Source organism: Rhineura floridana, chromosome 18 (assembly GCF_030035675.1).
Source record: "Rhineura floridana isolate rRhiFlo1 chromosome 18, rRhiFlo1.hap2, whole genome shotgun sequence".
In the NCBI taxonomy this organism is placed as follows: Eukaryota; Metazoa; Chordata; class Lepidosauria; order Squamata; family Rhineuridae; genus Rhineura; species Rhineura floridana.
The window spans coordinates 12,365,834-12,387,110 of NC_084497.1; the positions used below are offsets into that span (position 1 = coordinate 12,365,834).

Sequence of the window (21,277 nt, forward strand, 5' to 3'; positions counted from 1 at the left end):
CCAGGAGCCCAAAGAAAGAGGGGGGCCAGGAGCTGGCCTGGTACATCCTTTTCTCATGAGGATCTCTAGCTGGGGAGAGACTATGGGGCGCTCCTGTGCCTCTTCTCTCCTCTACCCACCCACCCTCTTTCACTGTTTTCCGCTGTTTTAATTCGAGCTGGGGTGAGAGGATTTCCCCTGTTCCTTTCCTCCTTCATTGGAATGATTTCTAAAACAAATTCCAGAGTGGGAGCATATGCCCTTTGCGTCTGCTTCCTTCAGCTTCTTTGCATTTTTTCACCCTTCTGTGCTCCTCCAACCCATGCAACTATGTGCATTGATTTTTTTTCAAAAAAGAAAACCCTGCAAGAAAAGCAATCTTGACGTGACTGTGCACAGGGCTGCCTCAAGACAGGTTGTTGCAGTGTTTGAGACATGTATGCAAGCACACAAGCACCTGGCAAAATCTCTGCACGAAAAGAATCTTGGTGCCATCACATCACATTGTGGCTGCTTATTTGTAGGGTTAGGGTTAGGGTTAGGGTGGGGAGATGCATGCATGGCCCTTTGCACACAATCTGGTAATAAAAATACAGAACCATAGAGGATCCCTGGTCCTTCAGTTCAACTTTGGAACCCAAACCAGGTTAATCTGGAACTCCAAAACCCCGAGAGGAATATGGATAAGGAAAATTTCAGAAGCCTCCCTCATTTTAGCTGACGTCCTGCTGGGAAAACCAGACCTGAGGTAGAGAATGGCTACAGAGGAGAAAAAAGTGGTTTTAACTTGGGGTGCAGGTGCCAGACAAGGGGGATGCCACTGAAAAGGCAGAGGTGTTTTGCGAGAAAATAAAATGATCTCAAAATGGCAGGACAGCGCTGAGGCTGAGCAGGCAGCACTGCAGAGCAAGAGAGACATTTAACAACAAACATTTAAGCACAGCTGGGGAATCTTCAGGGTTGGGAGGGGCAGATTATTAGGCTTCGGTCACTAGCCAATAGGTCCCCACCAGCAATCCACACATCTGTGGAGTCTGCCTTTACATACTGCTGATCTGTGAGGTGAAGCAGTGGAGGTCTGAAGCTTAGTCAAAGCTGGCAAAACCAGGAGAAGCAGAGATGTCAGCAGGGCAGCAAAACCCACCCAACCCATCGCGGTGCAGGTTCTGTGAGCAGCTGTTGCCTGTCTCTCACCTCTGCTTCCTGCTTTCCTTGACACTCTGCCTTGCTTGATCTCGGAATTTCAGCTTAGGTTTTTATTTTCTACAATTTGGATACCTCAAGTATGTGTGTTTGAAGTCCTTGCTTTGTTCTCTGTTGGCTTCCCCCCCCCTTCCTTTGTTGCCCTTATTTTATTTTTATTTAGATTGGATGCCTTTTGGGGCAGGGACTTCTATTTATTGTTTTATTTTATGTACAGTGCCATGTGCATCTGATGGCACTATATAAATAAATAGATGATGATGATAATAATAATCTGGATCTGGTCTCTACAGTCTCCTATGCCCGTCAAAAGATGTGCTTGGGTTCTGACACTGTAGGCTCATCTACACGGTGGTTTACTGTGTGTTTGGTGCTACTCACATCTATCTATTATTTATTATTATTATTTATTATTATTATTTATTTATGAGATTTATATACCGCCCGACTAGCGATAGCTCTCTGGGCAGCGATAGCTCTCTGGGCGGTGAACATCTCCTTTAAATTTGCATGGTTCACATGATGTTACTGGCAAAAAGACGTTTCCCCCTGTAAATCCGTACTAGCCCAATCCGCTGATCGTATGAAAAGTGGAGAAAAAAAGTCTCCACTCTGTTTCTCTAGTGGTTGCAGAAGCTTTGCTTTGATGCTTTTAGGTGGATATATCAATCGTTCCCCTGTCCATGCCCACTGTCTCCTCCTCCCTTATTTCATTTTGTTTCCTGTGCGCTGACAAGCAACTTCTGGCTGCTCTCCTCTGTTCTGCTGGCCTTTTTTTTTATGTTGCTGCGAACAGTGCCTGTGTTTTCTTTTCCCCCTAACTTGTGCACAAAAGCATAACACTGCTCAAACAAAGATTTGTATTTCAGCTGTATCCTACCAGAAAAACACAGATATTCACACTTCCAGGGTTTCTTAAAGGAACCTCCTGCATCTGGTAGAACAGACTGAGCATGCTTGGTCATCTAGCAACCAGAGTGAGTGGAAATGTATAATTAGAGGGCAGGGCCAAAAGGAAACAGCAAAACTAATCCAGAAGAATGCTTACTCGTGTGAATGGGAAAAAGCAATTGGCAGCTACCATTGAACTACAGACAGTACAAATGAATAGTGAAGGTAAAAGGAGTGTATTTGCTATGAAGAAATGCTCCCATGTAGATGAGCCCGTCTTTCATCTAACCAACTACTGATGGGTAGTTCAGTCAACTATCAGTGGCATACAGGGAAATTTAGGTTTGCAAATTAAAGTGCCCTGTTGTTGTAGTGCAATCAATCCATTAAAAAATCCCCAGGGACTTTTTTCAGCTAGAAAAATTATGGGGAAATGCCCTGAAGAATGTGCGATGAATATCTGATTAATGGGAAGATGTACAAACATCGTGCAAGCAAATCCAGATGAATGCTGTCATATAACCAGCCTGCAAACAAATCAGAACAAACGCTAAATTGGGCCATGGTCTAACTTTCATGTAAGCTTTGTACAAGCAAATCTGAATGAACACTCGATAAACAAGTCACCTAGAGGATTGCCAGTGACCACCACCATTTCTCTGAAGCGACTGTGGAATTCTTGGCTTTGTCATAGCTTCTGGTCTGGATGCAAAACTGTTTAAGGTGATACGACAGGTTTTGGAGCCCCATTTCCCTTGCTGAACACACTCAGTGCTGTGTCCTGCTATCAATACTGCTCAAGAAGTTGTGACAGATTTGTGAAGTACTACAGAAAAACCTGCAGGACCTCTTTGATCTGATTTTGAGTATGCACATGATAGAGAGTAGTTGGAGGCAGCATGCTTCAGTATACCAGTTGCTGGAAAGTGCAGGAGGGGAGGATGCTGTTGCACTCAGATGTGGGCTTCCCACCAGCATCTGGCTGGCCACAGTGAGAACAGGAGGGTGGACTAGATGAGCATCCTTTGGCTCTTCCTATGTTCTCTGGTTCTAACCCTCCCAGAGCATAAGAGGCGACATGACAGCAGTATATACAATTCTGTGTGATATGGAGAAAGTGGACAGAGAAAAGTTTTTCTTCCTCTCACATAACATTAGAACTTGTGGATATCCAGTGAAGATGACCCATGTGACAACAAGCAAGAGGCTGAAGCTCAATCAAGCAGGGCCAATGAAACCACGCCCCACAACAAGAAGAGTACTAGTAGTGGGAGACTCCCTACTGCGTATGCCGAGAAGATCTGTGGACTCGCCAGGTATGCTGTCTACCAGGAGGACGGATTAGAGATGTGACGGAAGGGTTGCCATCACTCATCAAGCCCACCGACACGTATCCTTTTCTCCTTATCCATGTGGGAACAAATGATACTGCCAAACAAAGCTATGAAGAACTCACATCAGATTTTGAACCTCTGGGAAGGAGACTCAAGAATTTTGGGGCCCAGATAGTTTTTTCATCCTTCCTTCCAGTACTTAGGAGTAGAAAGGGAAAGAAAAATACTCCATGTGAATGAATGGCTACAAAGGTGGTGCCGAAATGAGGTACTTGGATTCTGGGACCACGGGCTATGCTTCCTGGAAGATGGACTGCTGACAAGTGATGGGTTGCATCTCACAAGGACTGGGAAGAATGTGTTTGGCCACAGCATGGAGAAGTTCATCAGGAGGGCTTTAAATAATAATAATAAATAAATAATTATTTTTGAGTCGCCTATCTGGCCGAGTCAACGGCCACTCTAGGCGACGTACACCAGGGCAATAGGATAAAATACAATATAAAACAATACAAACCACATTTGATAATTAAACTAATCACCCCCCTTTCCATCCCTCAACAACATTAAAAACGAACCCACCCCAGAGATCCCATAGGCCTGCCTGAACAGCCAGGTCTATTAAGGAGGGGGCATGGCGAAGATCGAAAGGAAGGGAATTCCAGAGGGTGGGGGCCACAATCGAAAATGCCCTCTCTCTGGTCCACACCAGCCTCACTGTTTTAGCTGGTGGGACAGAGAGAAGGTCTTGTGTGGCTGATCTTGTCAGGTGGCCTAATTGGTGATGCTGGAGGCGCTCCTTCAGATAAACTGGGCCAAAATCGTATAGGGCTTTAAAGGTCAACACCAGCACCTTGAATTGGGCTCAGTAAACAACTGGTAACCAGTGTAGATCTATTAACATCGGAGTGATATGATCACGGCGGCGGCTGTTCTTAATCAATCGTGCCGCCGCATTTTGTATCAGCTGTAATTTCCGGACCGTTTTCAAGGGCAACCCCACGTAGAGCGCATTACAGTAGTCTAGGCGTGAGGAGACCAGGGCATGTACCACCCATGGGAGGAGATGGACAGGAAGGTAGGGTTGCAGCCTCCGTATCAGATGGAGTTGATACCAAGCTGCCCGGCTCACTGCCGAAACCTGAGCCTCCATGGACAGCTGGGAGTCAAGAATGACCCCAAGGCTGCGGACCTGGTCCTTCAGGGGTAATCTTACCCCGTTGAACATCAGGTCTATACTTCCCAACCTTCTCTTATCTCCCACGAGCAACACCTCGGTCTTGTCGGGGTTCAGTTTCAGCCTATTCCTTCCCATCCATCCACTAACGGATTCCAGGCACTCGGACACGGTATCCACAGCCAACTCTGGTGAGGATTTAAATGAGAGATAGAGCTGAGTATCATCCGCATATTGGTGACACTGCAGCCCAAATCTCCTGATGATGGCCCCCAGCGGCTTTACATAGATGTTGAATAGCATGGGGGAAAGGATAGAACCCTGTGGCACTCCACAATTGAGAGGCCAAGGGTCTGATACCTCATCCCCCAATGCCACCCATTGTTGCCGGTCTCAAAGATAGGAATGGAGCCACCGTAAAACAGTCCCCCTATTTCTAATCCCTCCAGGCGATCTAAAAGGATACCGTGGTCGACGGTATCGAAAGCTACTGAGAGATCCAGGAGGACGAATCTTAAGGGGGAGGGAGACGTAAACTTGGTGGTAACAACTGATGAAAGCTTGTGCACAGTAATGGGAACAGAGAGATCGGCTCTAATAGGGCCCAGTAACAGTCCTCAGAAAAATGTAGCAAGGAAGCCAAGCCAAGTCTTCGATGTCTGTATACTAATGCGCAGAGCATGGGAAACAAGCAGGTCGAACTTGAACTCTTAATACAGGAGGGCAATTATGATTTGATAGGTATAACTGAAACTTGGTGGGATGACTCCCATGACTGGAATACAGCAATTGAAGGATACAATTTGTTCAAAAAGAACAGAAGGAATAAAAAGGGAGGTGGAGTTGTGCTATATGTTAAAAATATATATCCCTGCACAGAAATACAGGAAGATGAGCTTGGTAGCTCCACCTAGAGTATCTGGATTAAAATTAATGGGGCAAGTAACAAAAGGAATGTGGTGCTTGGAGTCTACTACTGACCACCTAATCAAGGAGATGATAAGGTAACTTTTGAAAAGCAAACTGCCAATGTTTCCAGGAGGCATGATGCACATGATGGGGGACTTCAATTATCCCGATATCTGTTGGGAGACAAACTCTGCCAAACACGGCCCCTCCAAGAAATTTCTGACTTGTGTTGGAGATAACTTTCTCCTACAGAAAGTGGAGGAAGCAACCAGAGGATCACCTATCCTGGACTTGATTCTAACCAATAGAGATGATTTGGTGGATGAAGTGGCAGTTACAGGAACTCTGGGGGAAAGTGACACCATATTTGAATTCTTGATTTTAACAGAAGCAAAAGCTGAGAGTAGCCATACGCACACCCTGGACTTCAGGAAAGCTGACTTTAATAGAACAATTGTAAGTCCATGGCAAGCGACCCTAATGAGAAAAGGAGTCCAAGATGGGTGGGAGTTTCTAAAAAAGGAAACTCTAAAAGTTCAATGGCAAGCAATTCCAACAAGGAAAAAAGGGGGGAAACAGCAAAAGAAGCCAATGTGGCTTCACAAAAAGCTTAGAGCTGACCTGAAAACAAAAAAGGACACATACAGGAAGTGGAAAGAAGGCCAGGCCACAAAGGAACAGGCAAGTATGACGGAATGGCAAGGATGGTGTCAGGAAGGCTAAAGCTGACAATGAGCTGAGGTTAGCGAGAGATGCTAAAAGCAACAAAAAAGCTTTCTTCAGGTATGTCCATAGTAAAAGACAGAGAAAAGAAACAGTGGCACAGCTACTCAATGAGGATGGCAAAATGATAACAGATGACAAAGAAAAGGCAGAAGTGTTCAATTCCTACTTCGGCTCAGTCTTCTCCCAAAAAAGGGTCTATGACCCTCCCAGGAACATGAAGTAGAAGGGACAGGATTGGAACTTGAGATTGATAGACAAATGGTCAAGGAATACCTAATTGCTTTGAACGAGTTCAAATCAGCAGGGCCTGATAAACTACATCCTAGAGCAGCCTTTCCCAACCAGTGTGCCTCCAGACGTTGTTGGACCACAACTCCCATCAGCCTCAGCCAGCATTGCCAATGGTCAGGAAAGATAGGAATTGTGGTCCAACAACATCTGGAGGCACACTGGTTGGGAAAGGCTGTCCTAGAGTATTGAAGGAACTGGCTGAAGAACTCTCAGAACCACTGTCTATTATCTTTACAAAATTGTGGAAGTGCCAGATAACTGGAGGAGAGCTAATGTTGTCCCTATCTTCAAGAAGGGCAAAAAGGAGGAACCAGGGAACTACAGACCAATCAGCCTGACATCAATCCCTGGAAAAACTCTGGAGCAGATTATAAAGCAGTCAATCTGTAAGCATCTTGAAAACAATGCAGTGATTACTAGAAGCCAACATGGATTTATGAAGAACAAATCCTGCCAAACTAATCTTATCTCATTTTTTGATTGGGTAACCTCCCTTGCAGACTGTGGAAATGCTGTGGACATAATATATCTCAACTTCAGCAAAGCGTTTGACAAAATGCCCCATAATATTCTGATTAGCAAGCTAGCTAAATGTCGGCTGGATGGAACAACTATCAGATGGATCCACAGTTGACTCCAGAATCGTACTCAAAGAGTGCTTATCAATGGTTCCTTCTCAAACTGGGAGGAAGTAACGAGTGGGGTACCACAGCACTTGGTCCTGGGCCAATTGCTCTTCAACATTTTATTAATTACTTGGATGAGGAGGTATAGAGCATGCTTATCAAATCTGCAGATGATACAAAATTGGGGGGCACAGCTAATACCATGGAAGACAGAAACAAAATTCAAAGGGACCTTGATAGGTTGGAGCATTGGGCTGAAAACAACAGAATGAAATTCAACAGGGATAAATGCAAAGTTCTACACTCAGGAAAAAGAAACCAAATGCACAGTTATAAGATGGGGGATACTTAGCTCAGCAATACAATATGTGAGAAGGATCTTGGAATTGTCATTAATCACAACCTGAATATGAGCCAACAGTGCAATGTGGCTGCAAAAAGGCAAATGCTATATTAGGCTGCATTAACAGAAGTATAGTTTCCAAATTGTGTGAAGTATTAATTCCTCTCTATTCAGCACTGCTTAGGTCTCATCTTGAATACTGCATCCAATGCTGGTCTCCCCACTTCAGGAAGGATGCAGACAAACTGGAACAGGTTCAGAGGAGGACAACAAGAATGATCAGGGGACTGGAAACAAAGCCCTATGAGGAAAGAATTGGGCATGTTTAGCCTAGAGAAGAGAAGACTTAGGGGAGATATGATAGCACTCTTCAAGTACATGAAAGGTTGTCACACAGAGGAGGGCTGGGATCTGTTCTCAATCATCCCAGAGTGCAGGACACAGAATAATGGGCTCAAGTTGCAGGAAGCCAGATTTTGACTGGACATCAGGAAAAACTTCCTAACTGTTAGAGCCATACAACAATGGAACCAATTACCTAGAGAGGTAGTGGGCTCTCCGACACTGGAGGCATTCAACAGGCAGCTGGACATCCATCTGTCGGGAATGCTTTGATTTGGATTCCTGCATTGAGCAGGGGGTTGGACTTGATGGCCTTACAGGCCCCTTCCAACTCTACTACAGTAGGCCCCCGCTTGTCGGCGCCCCACTTTTTGGCATTCCACTAATACAGCCGAGCCAGTGGGATGATCAGCTGTAGTGCAGGAAGCTCCCATGTTACAGCTGAGTAGGGCTCCACTTTCTGGTGGTTTTCACTTTTTGGCAGGGGCCTGGAACAGAACATGCTGTATGAGTGGAGCCCTACTGTATTCTATGATTCTATGAATGTTGGAAGGTTCAGGACAGTACTTCTTCATGCAGCGCATAGTTAAATAGTGGAATTTGCTCCCACAAGAGGCAAGTGATGGATACTTACTTGGTTGGCGTTAAAAGAGGATTAAACAAATTCATGGAGGATAAGGCTACTGAAGGCTACTAGCCACAATGGCTATGCTCTGCCTCCAAGATCGGAGGCAGGATGCTTCTGAACACCAGTTGCTGGAAACCTCAGGAGGGGAGGGGGCTCTTGTGCTTGTGGGTTTCCCATAGTGGGCATTTAGTTGGCAACTGTGAGAAGAACAGGGTGCTGGACTAGATGGGCCCCCTGTGGCCTGATCCAGGTACTTCAGGGCTCTTCTTGTGTTCTTATGAGGAAGATCCCTCTATTGGACCATCACCAGATCTCTTAAGAACATTTTTTGTCTCCTGTGGCCCCCTTTTGGCCACAAATCCGTCCCCTCATTTGGTCACCAAGCCAGGCAGTTGCTCTTCCAAACTGGCTTCTGAAGCTGCTTGCTCCCCCTTCTGTTGTGAAGGTTATAAAATGAAAAGCCACTGAAGGGTGACAGATTGCAAGCAGAGAATTTCAGGATGCTTAATGTAAATTACCAACTGTCTTGGCACATCCAATATGCAGATTGTCTTGCTTTCCTTGCACAGCACCCCCCCCTTTTAAAGAAAACCTCCTCTGAGCCAGTGAGTTGTTAACGCTGAATATAAAATACTATCGAGATGGCTTTTAACATGTCATGCTCGGCTTACTGACACATAATGAATCAGCGGGACGGGAGGAGGGGGAAAGGGCATTATGAAGGGAAGCTTAATAAAACAGCCCGCAGCCCACCTCCCCAAAAGGGGAAAGCAGACCAGATTCCACTGGAGTTTGGGCAACCGGATGAATAAAGAGGAAAGTGGTGGAAGAACCAGGACAGTGGCTTCTGAGGGGACCCCTGGCAGATCTGACATGTAAATCATCCCTGCAAAAGGCCCCCTCTCTCTCCTGCAATCATTCCTCTCCAAGAACCAAAACAGGGACAAAACCGCCCCCCCCCCGCCCACAGCCTTTTGTGAGACAGCCCAGCAGGAGGGAAGTCAGATCCTGGAAAGGGTGCTTGTCCAAGCCAGGTCCTCATACAAAGTTTTCCCGCCAATTTTCCTGGGACGTCAGGGGGTAACCGCTTCAGACTCCCAGACTCAGTTTCCCATCTGTGAAATGAGAATAATCATGGTCTGGGTCACAGGTCCTCAAATTTTCTACCCACTTAGCTGCCTTTTATTTTTTAAAATAATTTATAAACCGCCTACCATTTGGAAATATTGTGGCAGAGTACAACAAAATAAATAAAAACCAAATACAAAGTTAAAACTTAATAACAGTACATTAAATCCATTGGTAAAACCAGCCTGAAAAATATCCCACAATGCTGCCCTGAGAACTCCTGACTGAATTAAAAAAAAAAACCCTTAAGTAACTTCTAGATTGGACTACTGCAACGCGCTCTACGTGGGGCTGCCCTTGAAGACTGTTCGGAAACTACAGCTAGTCCAGAATGCAGCGGCCAGATTGTTGACGCGGACCAGAAGGTCCGCTCATATAACACCTGTTCTGGCCCGTCTGCACTGGCTTCCTATTTGTTTCCGGGCTAGATTCAAAGTGCTGGTTTTGACCTATAAAGCCCTACACGGCATGGGACCGCAATACCTGGTGGAACGCCTCTCCCAATATGAACCTACCCGTACACTACGCTCAACATCTAAGGCCCTCCTCCGAGTACCATCCCATCGAGAGGCTCGGAGGGTGATGACTAGAACCAGGGCCTTTTCAGTAGTGGCCCCCGAACTGTGGAACAGTTTCCCTGATGAGGTGCGCCTGGCGCCGACGCTACTATCTTTTCGGCGCCAGGTGAAAACCTTTTTATACTCCCAGGCATTTTAAAGTGTATTTTAAACAGCATTTCCGTATTTTGGATGTTGTTTGGTTCGTTATTGTTTGTTTGTTTGTTTTTTATTATTTATTGTATTTATATATTGTGCTTGTTTTTATCTTTTTGTACACCGCCCAGAGAGCCTTCGGGCTTAGGGTGGTATATAAATTAAACTAACTAACTAAATAAATAAAATAAAGGATTTCTGAAACAAATCCCCCTCCCCTGTCACAAGCTTTGTTATAGGACAGAGCTCCGTTAGATGTTACATCTGGTATACATCTGTCTCTCTTACTCTAACTGTCCTTTTTAATAACTGTCAATCCTGCTCCCTTGGTCAGTTTTTGATTGTTGCAGTCATTGTGTTTTTGAGCTGCCTTGGGTGGGCTTTGACTCCCCCAAGTGTCACCTTAATTAATTAATTAATGCAGCCCAGCACAAAATGGCAGCACCAGATCACAGGCTGGTTCAGTAACACTTGGGTGGGTGTCCTTTCACCAGTTGGAGCTCTCTGCCTTGGGGGGGGCAAATTATTCTCCTTCTCCCCCCCAACAATGAGGGATCACACTTGTTGTTTTGACTGATTGATTGATTGACACCTGCTGTTCTACACCTAGAAAAAAGAAACCAAATGCACAGTCATAAGATGGGGGATACTTGGCTCAGCAATACGACATACGAGAAGGATCCTGGGATTGTCGTTGATCACAAGGTGAATATGAGCCAACAGTGTAATGTGGCTGCAAAAAAAGGGCAAATGCTAATTGAGGCTGCATTAACAGAAGTATTAGTTCCCCTCTATTCAGCACTGCTTAGGCCCCATCTTGAATACTGCGTCCAGTTCTGGTCTCCGCACTTCAAGAAGGATGCAAACAAACTGGAACAGGTTCAGAGGAGGGCAACAAAGATGAGCAGGGGACTGGAAACAAAGTCATATGAGGAGAGACTGAAAAAACTGGGCATGTTTAGCCTGGAGAAGAGAAGACTGAGGGGAGATATGATAGCACTCTTCAAGTCCTTTAAAGGTTGCCACACAGAGGAGGGCCAGGATCTCTTCTTCATTGTCCTAGAGTGCAGGACATGGAATGGGCTCAAGTTACAGGAAGCCAGATTTCAACTGAACATCAGAAAAAACATCCTGTCAGAGCGGTATGACAATGGAACCAATGACCTAAGGAGGTGGTGGGCTCTCTAACACTGGAGGCATTCAAGAGGCAGCTGGACAGCAACCTGTCGGAAATGCTTTAAGTTGGATTCCTGCATTGAGCAGGGGATTGGACTCAATGGCCTTATAAACCCCTTACAACTCTATGATTCTATGATTCACTCTTCAAGTACTTGAAAGGTTGCCACACAGAGGAGGACCAGGATCTCTTCTCGATCATCCTAGAGTGCAGGACACAGAAAAATGGGCTCAAGTTGCAGGAAGCCAGATTTTGGCTGAACATCAGGAAAAACCTCTTAACCAATGACCTGGAGGCATCCAAGGGGCAGCTGGAGAGGCACCTGTCAGGTCTGCTTTAATTTGGATTCCTGCATTGAGCAGTGGGTTGGACTTAATGGTCTTACAGGCCCCTTCCAACTGTACTAGTCTATGATTCCCCTTGGTGATGGCTAAAAGGGCTTGAAACTTGGGAGCCCATCCCCGGCCACTGCTGTGGGCTGTCTGGCCCTGGCTGAGGGTCCTGCCCGCTTCACCCTTCTCCGCCATGCTGGCTGGGGATGATAGGAACTGCACTCCAAAACATCTGAAGTGCACCAGGTTGGCATAGGCTGGTATCAGGCAGGGATTGCCAACCAGTACCCACAGGCACCTGGGTGGTGGCCACCGTGCATATTATTATTATTATTATTATTATTATTAGAAATGGCAGGCATTTCCTTCAGCCAGGGAAGGCCTTTTTCAAATGTGTGTGTGTGACTGAGAGAGTTGCATTTGGGCATAGAGAGAGAGAGAGAGAGAGAGAGAGAGAGAGAGATGTGCCTGCGAGAGAGGAAGGGATGCTCCGTGTGGTCTGTGGGTGCGAGAGAGAGAGAGAGGGAGAAATACGTGTGTAGAGAGAGAAAAAGGGAGAGGGAGGGAAGGGATGTCTGTGTGGGTGGTGGGGCCTCAGAGAGATATGTGTGTGTGAGAGAGAGGTGCATGTGTGTGGGTGGGTCTGTGGGAGGGAGGCATGGCTGTAGGCATTGCTCTGTGTGTGTGTGTGTGTGTGTGCACGTGAGGGAGGGGTGCATGTGTGGCTGTGGTCTTTGTGTGAGTGTGGTATGGCCACTTTGTATATTTTTCCTGGGATTGGAGATTGTTGCCCATTGTTATTAAACCACAGCATCTGTGTGTGTGATCAATCTTGTGTGATCTCCACAACCGGGACCAGCAGGCCACAGGTGACTTTCCATTACAAGCATAAGGTTGTCTGGGTGGGGTGAGCAATGATTGTTCTCTCTCTAATTTTGTGTTCTGCCATCCCCCCCCCCGCCAAGGCAGCCATTTTGTGACTGGCGCCCACAGCTTTTTCAAAATTCGAAATGTGCCCTCTTGTCCAGAAATGTTGGTGATCCCTGGTCTAGAGAGTGCCAGCCTCTTTGCTTGCCTCAGGTTTTCCTGGCCTTAGCAGCACAGTATCCAGCCACCAGTGTGAAGGACACTAGAGACAGCACGCCAGAGAGGGAAGAGGCAAGCTGTGCTTCCTTCCAGCTGCAGAAGTGAGCCAAACCACATATGCCAGCCTGTTCCCAAAAGCCCATGTGAACAGTTGCAGAGAAATAAATTTTGGTGCTATGCATACAGTACATGACTGCACTAATATCTACAACAACCCTGTAAAGTAGGCCAGCCTTATCATCAGCTTCATACTGCAAATGGGAGCTAGGGGTGAGGCTGACAGAATTCTGCTGTCGTCATTCCTTGATCTGGGATTGAAAATATTCAACAAAGAGTCAGTTATAAAAACTTAGAAATAAAAATAAGTAAATAAGGGGTTACTTAAACCCACCTGACATTTGAACCCAAGACTTTGTGGTTTACCCCACAAGAGTGATTTGCCATACTTGTCTTTGCTTCTTCCTTGGAAATTTAAATCCCTCAAGCAAGAAGGGCCATAGCTTCAAAAGCTTCAAGTCCTGGCATGCCCCCTCCTAGGTCTAGAGCTGGGAGAGACCCTTGTCTGACTCCCTGGGCAGCTGCTGCCAGCCAGGGCCAGCAATACTGAGCTGGATGGACGGTTGCTCTGACTCCATCTGCAGCTGCTTCCCAGGTTCCTGTTCCGACGCTATTCTGCTCCTTGGCTCCAGAGCCACTGACGGTGGCAATGCAGAAGGCGGGCTCTCTTGCTATGGCAGCAGCATTGTGGGGCCTTTCATTCCGCCCACCCATCTACCACCCACCACTGCTTGCTGACAGAAATAAAGGGCTCACTTCTGGTTTTTCTCAGCTCAATTGGATTACACTTTCATTAGATCTCTCTTTTCATATTTCAACACGCCTACACAATGCAATTTTCATATACTGGTGTTCTGTGTCCACCACCCTTTTGTGGATTATGGAGGCAAATCTGTTTATTACAGAGCAAGGAGACCCAAAACAATGACAGGGGCTGCCCCCCCCCCAGTTCATGGCACTGTTCGGGATTCCTGCGATCCTTTGCTCTCAGCTGTTTCTCATTCCAACAGGATGCCTGCCTGGCAAAGCCAGTTAGGTGAAGTCTGTCATTTGCTCTTTAATTGCAGCTGGGAGTCACATATGGCAAAACATTTTCATTTAACTACAAAAAGGCAATTAAACAAATGTAGCTGCTTCTTTTTGAAGTTCCAGGAGCTGAAACTCTTAACTCCCTCATGCTGCTGCTCTCAAAATGGTGCACAGGCCATTGCCCCTTCAGAGCAAAGTGGCAACTTGTTGAGGGCTCTCACCTTTGCCAGGGTTTTAATTAGGACACTGGGATGGTCTGAGGAGGCTGCTCCATCCCGCAAAGGCATGTGGTGGAGGCTGTTAACAATAATAACAACAATAATAATATCCCACCCTTTCTCCCAGTAGGAGCCCAGGGCGGCAACTGATGAACAGGTTCATCAGGTTGATGAACAACAGGCAGGAACTGGTGGCGGCAAGAGATAAGGGAAGAATTCATTTGGCCCATTTTTCGCAGTGGACTGTACTGATTTGACTTTCCGTAGTTTGGAGCACAAACCTCTGGAATACGCGATGCAGTTCTGGTCCCCCAAAAGTGCATATCCATCCATCCATCCATCCATCCATCCATCCATCCATCCATCCATCCATCCATCCATCCATCCATCCATCCATCCATCCATCCATCCTTGGAACAAATTGAAAAATGTGCATTTTACAGGAAGATTGCTTACAAAATGTGTACAATTTACCTGTGGCTCTTTTGGAAAGTCATCAAAAAAAGAGACAGAGTGTGCCTCTGATGGAGTTCATCCCTTCCTCCTAGAGACTGGTGCGGAGCAGCCCAGTAGCGCTCCTGGGGCCCAACTCTTGCGTCATGGGAGCAGAGTGGTTGCAGGCCTCTTACACCTCCTTCCCATGCCACTCTGGCTAGGCAGGAATGTAAAACTCACAGGGGGAATCACAATGAACATGTGAAGCTGCCTCATACTGAGTCAGACCACTGACCCATCTGGCCTCATACCACCTGCTCTGACTGGCAGCAGCTCCCCAAAAGCCAGACAGAGTGAGGCAGCTGCTGGGGGCCGTGGGTCTTGAGCCAAGCTGTGTGGCCCTGTGGTGCTGCTGTCCCGTTGCCAGTGCTGAAAGAATATTAGTCTGCCAGTCCCATCAGCTTTTGTCTGTGGAATGGGAGGGGGCCTCTCGCTCTTCCTGGGGGAGTCTGCTACTGAGCAATGACTTCTCATTGACACTGCCTGCTGGCATCCACCCCCAAAGAACCCCCCTGAAGTGTTACTACAGGGGTGTGCGCTTTTAGAGCACAGTCTCACAAGGTGGCTTGCAAGACAAACGTTATGAAGAAAACATTTAAACAAACAAGAGCAACTTCAGTTTAACAACATGTTAGAACTGTGCAAAAGCCTCAGATGAGCGATGAATCTGGGGCTCACAGCCCCTCCTGAGAGGTAAGAACTTAAGAAGAGCCACTGGGGGGCCATCTAGTCCAGCCTCTTGTTCTCACTGTGCCCAACCAGATGCCCCACAGGGAAGCCCACAAGCAGCAACACTCCCCTCTCCTGTGGTTTCCTCTGAGAGTGGAGGGGAGAACAGAGCCATCATGGCTAGTAGCCACTGATGGCCTGGTTCTCCTTGAACTTATTCATGGCATTGTATCTGGACAGTTTCTGAATCTGCAAAGGTCCAAAGGAAAGCAATGCTCCTCCCCCACAAAAGATGTGATACATTTTTGAACCTACAAATTTCACGCAATTCTGCCAAGAAATGAAAAAAGTTACAGGCACTTGTTGATTTCCCCATTATAGTCAATGGGAAACCTAAGGCTTTGGAAACTGAGCCAAGATGAGGATCTGCTTCAGAGCCAATCTGAAGGGTGACATCTATCCAAGGCTCTGAGCTGAGGCAGACCCCTATTCAAGTTGTTCTGTGCACACTAGCCCTAAGCCTATTCATTCATTCATTTTGGCGATCACTCATAGCCGAGTAAGATTGTCTTCCAAGATAAGGTCTTTAACGGTGGGTCCGTAAGTGACTGTGGAGCCCAATTCTGGATCCACACAGCCTCCCACAGTGAGGACAAAGGTTTCCAGATGGAAGATGGTCATGATGAAGATTTGCTTGGCATGCCTTCCGCTTAGCTCATTTGTCCCTTTCCTTAAGCCCATAGGAGGGTAATGTTGGGCAGAGTAAAGAGCTCTGAAGGACTGCTTAATGGCCGCAGGAGAGAGGGCTAAGTGGAGTTCTCAGCGGAGGGAACTGGGAGGGCGATCCTCTCTCTGATCAGCCCTTAGGGACAGTTCAGGAAGGCGGGAATCTTAGGGCAGGCCCATATGGCTACTGGTGGTCCTTTGAAGCCTGGCAACGGATGGGAAGCCGGTGCAGCTGATGCGCAGCTGCTGTGACATGATCTCACCACATGCACCTCTGAAGTGCCTGGACATTAAAGGCAGAGGGCACTACAGTAGTCTAGTCTGGAAGTCACCTTCTGCGTGTGTGTAACTGAGGCCTGGTTGTCTCCAGAAGGAGTCACCGTTCATTTTTAATTAAACATTTAATTCGAAAAGGGCAGAAAAGGTACAGAAAGGACACTATGAATATTATAGGATAGCAGAAGAGCTAAAAGCTCACTGTTTCCCTTCATTTCTTTAAACTTCAAATTTCAGGGCCAACGCAAATGAATAAATCTCTCAAGCAGCTCTTCTGCTTTATATCCCGTGTCTCAGATAATTTGCATTGGAGGCCCAATCAAGCCTTGCCTAGTCATAACTTTCCAAGCATATTAAACATGTCAGAAATGATTTCTTCTCTCTTCAGATACACCATTATGAAAGGTGGGGAGAGACTGGCAACTGGATCTCCTTTGAAGCAGGGTTTGCCAGCCTGGTGCCCTCTGGCTGTTTGGGGCTACAGTTCCCACCAGCCCCCCCCGCCAACATGTGCTCTCTGGGGCTGAGGTACATGTGTGGTGGTGCTGGTGTGTGCATGTGTGTGTGTGGGGGGCTGCAGAAACAGGAAGGAGGCAGCTTTGCGTCTTCTGACTTGACAGAGTAACAGGGCAATGCCTGCGTGGGGGTCGTCTATACCATTCTGTTCAGAAGTACGTGGCATTGAGTTCATTGGGGTTTACTCCTGTGTAAGTGGGCACAGGGATACAACCTGAGAAGCACTTTGGATGGAAGAGATTCACTGATTCTCAGGGAGAGGCCGCCCCTCCACCCAGGAGGATTGCCCCAGGGTCTGGCGCTTCTTACTCTTCTTGTGCCCCAAGCACCACCGATGACGAGAGGAAAAGCCGGGCTCTGCTCAGCTGCCGGAGACACCAGCTGCTCCCATGCTGGCAACCAGGTGCTTTTGCGCCGAACGTGCCCAGCTTTGTGCTCTCTCTCCAGCATCTCCACATCCGGTGCGCTAACTGGCAAACTGCTGAACGGGTGCCACGCAGCTCATTGATGTCTTCTGCTGCAAGAGCCATTAATTTCTCCTTCCTCCTTCTGTGCCCACCGCAAGGCACAGCTTCCCCCAAAGGCCAGCAAAAGGCAAGGCCTGGCCTGGCTGTGACACACCCGGGACCCCACCCTCTCCAGTGCCAGGAAGGCTGGTTTCACCTGCAGAGTGCCTCACTGAGCAGAGGCAACCCCATTGTCTCTCTGCTTGCCTCACAACCAGTTTGCCTGCTTTGGGTTATAAGGGGAAGTTCTCTGAGTTGCCTCACAAATGAAAAGAACAGGTTATAAAACAAGGCTCTGAGGAGCACTCTTCCTCCGTTGTGAAGTGTAAGCCATTGTGGGGGCTTAGGCAGAACGGCTGGCTGAATATACGTGGCAAGTAAGCAAAAAGAAGGAAGTGTGACCAGCCGCCAATGGCTAATCATGGCAAAGAATAAGAATGCAAAAAGAGCCCAGCATCATCATTAGCAGCAGCAGCAGCAGGTGGATCAAGCCCAAGGGGGCCCCTCCAGCATCCTGTCCCTCTCATGGTGGCCAACCAGGTGCCCCAAAAGGAAGGCGAGTGCTCAGGGCCAGGTGGTGCAGGTGAACGGCTGGCTCGCTTCTCAGTGCTGCCTGTTGCTTTCTGTGGGATAAAGCGGTCAGGACGCAATGTGGGGGCACAACCAAATCTTCCCCTCCAGACCTAGTGGGGGTGGAATCAACCCCCGCCTCACCCCACCCGCAATGACGGCCTCCACTATAACTGAATGGCTGCCATTCATTTCAATAGGAAAGTGAGTGGGGTTGGTCAATTCCCCTTCCCCCACTCTTGGACGGCCTTGCAGGCTGCCTTGGGAACCCCCTGGGGGGGGCATGAGTGTGCAGACTGCATAGAGGTGCTTTGCAACCCCACATGGGGCTTACCGTACCCAAGGCCAACCCTTCCACATGTTGCTAGTCCTTAAGAACAGCTGAAGATTTGTGCAGCTGCTTGTCAAGGGAGAAGGAGGGCTCTCGGTGGGTCCAAGGAGAGCCAGAGTGGACAGAAGGGATGGGGCCCCTTTCTGGGAAGCCCCCAAGGTGAGGCGCCCTCAGCAGGCCAACAGGCAGAGGCCACAGCTGGAGCTGGAGCTGGATGGGAGGCCACAAGAGGTGGGAGCTCTGGGGTGGGAGTGGGGGAGAGGGCACTTCTGCTCCCAGTCACAGAGGCTGAGATCTGCCCCAGTCAGTCCCAGTCGCAGCCTCCAACACTGATGATATTGTGGCGCTTTTAAACAATATGTTTTTATTGTATGTTGTCTCTTTCTGTATAAGCTGCTATGGGGCTCTTTTGGTGTGAAGTGATACAGAAATTGAATAAATCTAATAGAATCTTTCCTTTCCACCTGATTTTCCCTTTGCCTGGTTAGTCATCTTCCTCTCACTCATGAAGGCACCATTCCACCTAGCTCAACGACCCTATGCACATATTGCCATGAAGGTGTGTTTGTGCGTACATATCTCAGCGAGACTGGATGTGGTATCTGCTTTCCCAGCCTCCATCATTCAGTTGAATGTCTGCATGTATCCTGTCTGCATGCATACAACTGCACTCATGGAAGGCTCTTTTCACATAGCCGGAAGCTCTGCTTATCCAGGATTCCCAGCAGCATGGCAAGGACCCTCTGCACACCTGCCTGTCAAACACGGGTAGACCCCTGGATTTTGCAGCACTCAGGACTTGCTGCTGAATGTGTGAACTGCAGAAAAGCAGCGTGTCTGAGGTGCTAGGGAAGTTCTCTCTGTGGTGGCTTGACCTCTGATGGCTCTTTGTTGAGCATTTCTCATGTGCTATTTACACAAATGTCGAGGGTTGCCAATGCGGAAGACAAAGTGGGAGAGAAGCATTTGTAACACAAATGAGCATTCTGGCCAATGCCAGGACTTCACGGACATTAGAAACAAACTGAAGCAAGAATCGTACTAAATCCCTGAGTATCCTATGCAAATAACAATTCCTGATTTGGGAGACTCACAGTGCTTCCAGGCTGCCGCTATTTTCAGGAGGAATTCAATCACCTACCAGCTAATTCAGATTACACAATTGCAGTTGACTGGGAGTTCTTGAACAACAAACCTGCTTCCCCAAAAGATCAGACTTTTTGCAATAAGGAAATAAATAGCCAACATAATCTAAACTCCCGCTGAACAAATCAGGACAAATACTCAATAAACAGGTTGCGTGCACACAAACACACACGCAAGGGCACACATCTAGAGCTGAAGGAATGGGGGTTGACGGACAAATCTCCTCCTTTCTCGGAAGACCAGCATGTTGGAACAGCAGGGGTTAAGCTGGGCTGCAGCAGGGGCAGTGCAGAGGCCCCCTCCCCCAGCCCCAATTTTATAGGGGGAGGGGAAAGAGATGTTTTCCTTGCTAGCCACACGATGGAGCTAACTGATCAGTGAATTACGGGATTCTGCGTGCTTTGATACAAAATGAAAGCTTTTGTTATTAGGAGTCACCCCCGCCCCGCCTTTAAATATTCTATAATCACCAAGATTACAGACTTAAGAATTATGTTGGTTGTTTCAGGTCTGTGCTTTGAATAATGAGGAGTAAGCAAGAACACAGTGATTATAGATTACTGACACAGAGCACCATTTGCTGGAGGTGCGACTTTGGCTTTGACGTGGGAGGGAGAGAGAGTCAATTGTCAAACGTGACATTGTGTAAACAGCAGAAGATGCTGCTTCTGCCGAGAGCTCCCTTCGCATTCCATGACGCTGAGGGCTGAAGTTGGAGAAGATCACTGGAGGGACACCATTACAAAAATGGCTAGTATTTCTGGGGAACTCTCACCCTTCACATAACACGCTTCGCCCAGGACCCCCCCCCCCAAGATACAACCTAAGCACTATAGGTGTGTCACATCCAGGACTCTGTCTTCCAACAGCTGCCATCCAGATCCAGGTATCTCTTGGAAGTTTACAAGTGGGGCAGGGACAAAGTTTGCAAGTGGGGTGAGTGCCTCCACTGTCGGATGCTTCTGAATACCAGTTGCTGGAAACTGTAGGAGGGGAGAGTTGCTCTTGCGCTCAGGTCCTGCTTGGGGGCTTCCCATAAGGGGCATCTGGTTGCCTACTGTGAGAACAGGAGGCTGGACTAGATGGGCCCCCTTCGGCCTGATCCAGCAGGCTCGTCTTATGTTCTTATGATAGCATTTGTTTATTGGGTATTCAGGGATACACTGTCTTTGAACATGGAGGTTCCACTTAGCTATCATCATGGGTAACAGCTGTGAATTAATCTACACAGCCATCCTAGTTAGTGGACAACACACAACAATCATTATATGTTGCTGTCTCTTTATGCTTTCTTGGCACAAAATTATTGGCTGTGAAAGTGCCCTCATTAACCTAAGTCTTATGATGGGTGAAAAAAAAGGAAGATGCTGATGGGAATGGCAGTCTAAACACTGAGGTGGGGGGGAAGGGTTGGCAAAGGCCGGCTTCTTCTTTTGCTGATTCCTGCCAAAAGTTCTGGGCTTCATGGAACCACCACACCCTTCCAGAACGAGGAGTTCCACAGGGGCCTTCCTCATCCTGTGCAGAACACCAGGCTCACCAAATGAAGATCTCCAGAACAAAGACCCCCCATTGTTACACTGGTTCTTGCTCCTCTGTGCTCGGTTCCAGTACATTTCTGAGCCCAATTCAAGGGGCTGGTTTTAACCTATAAAGTCTTCTCTGGCTTGGGAGACCAATATTTGATTGGGCGCGTCCCGCATCTGAGCCCGCCCAGGCCCAAAGTCATCTATGGTGGTCCTCCTCTAGATGTCCCCTCCTTCAGAGGTATGGAGGGGTGATGGCAAAATAGAGGGCCTTTGGAATGGTCCCCCCCCCCGCATATGGAATACTCTCCCCAAAGGGGCTCACCC

At 47.6% G+C, this 21,277-nt stretch overlaps 1 protein-coding gene across 3 annotated transcripts in view; it reads right to left on the reverse strand.

Moving 5' to 3' along the window:
* CAMTA1 (calmodulin binding transcription activator 1) overlaps positions 1 to 21,277 on the reverse strand; it is a 697,561-nt gene that overhangs the window by 78,653 nt on the left and 597,631 nt on the right. The window lies entirely within an intron of this gene.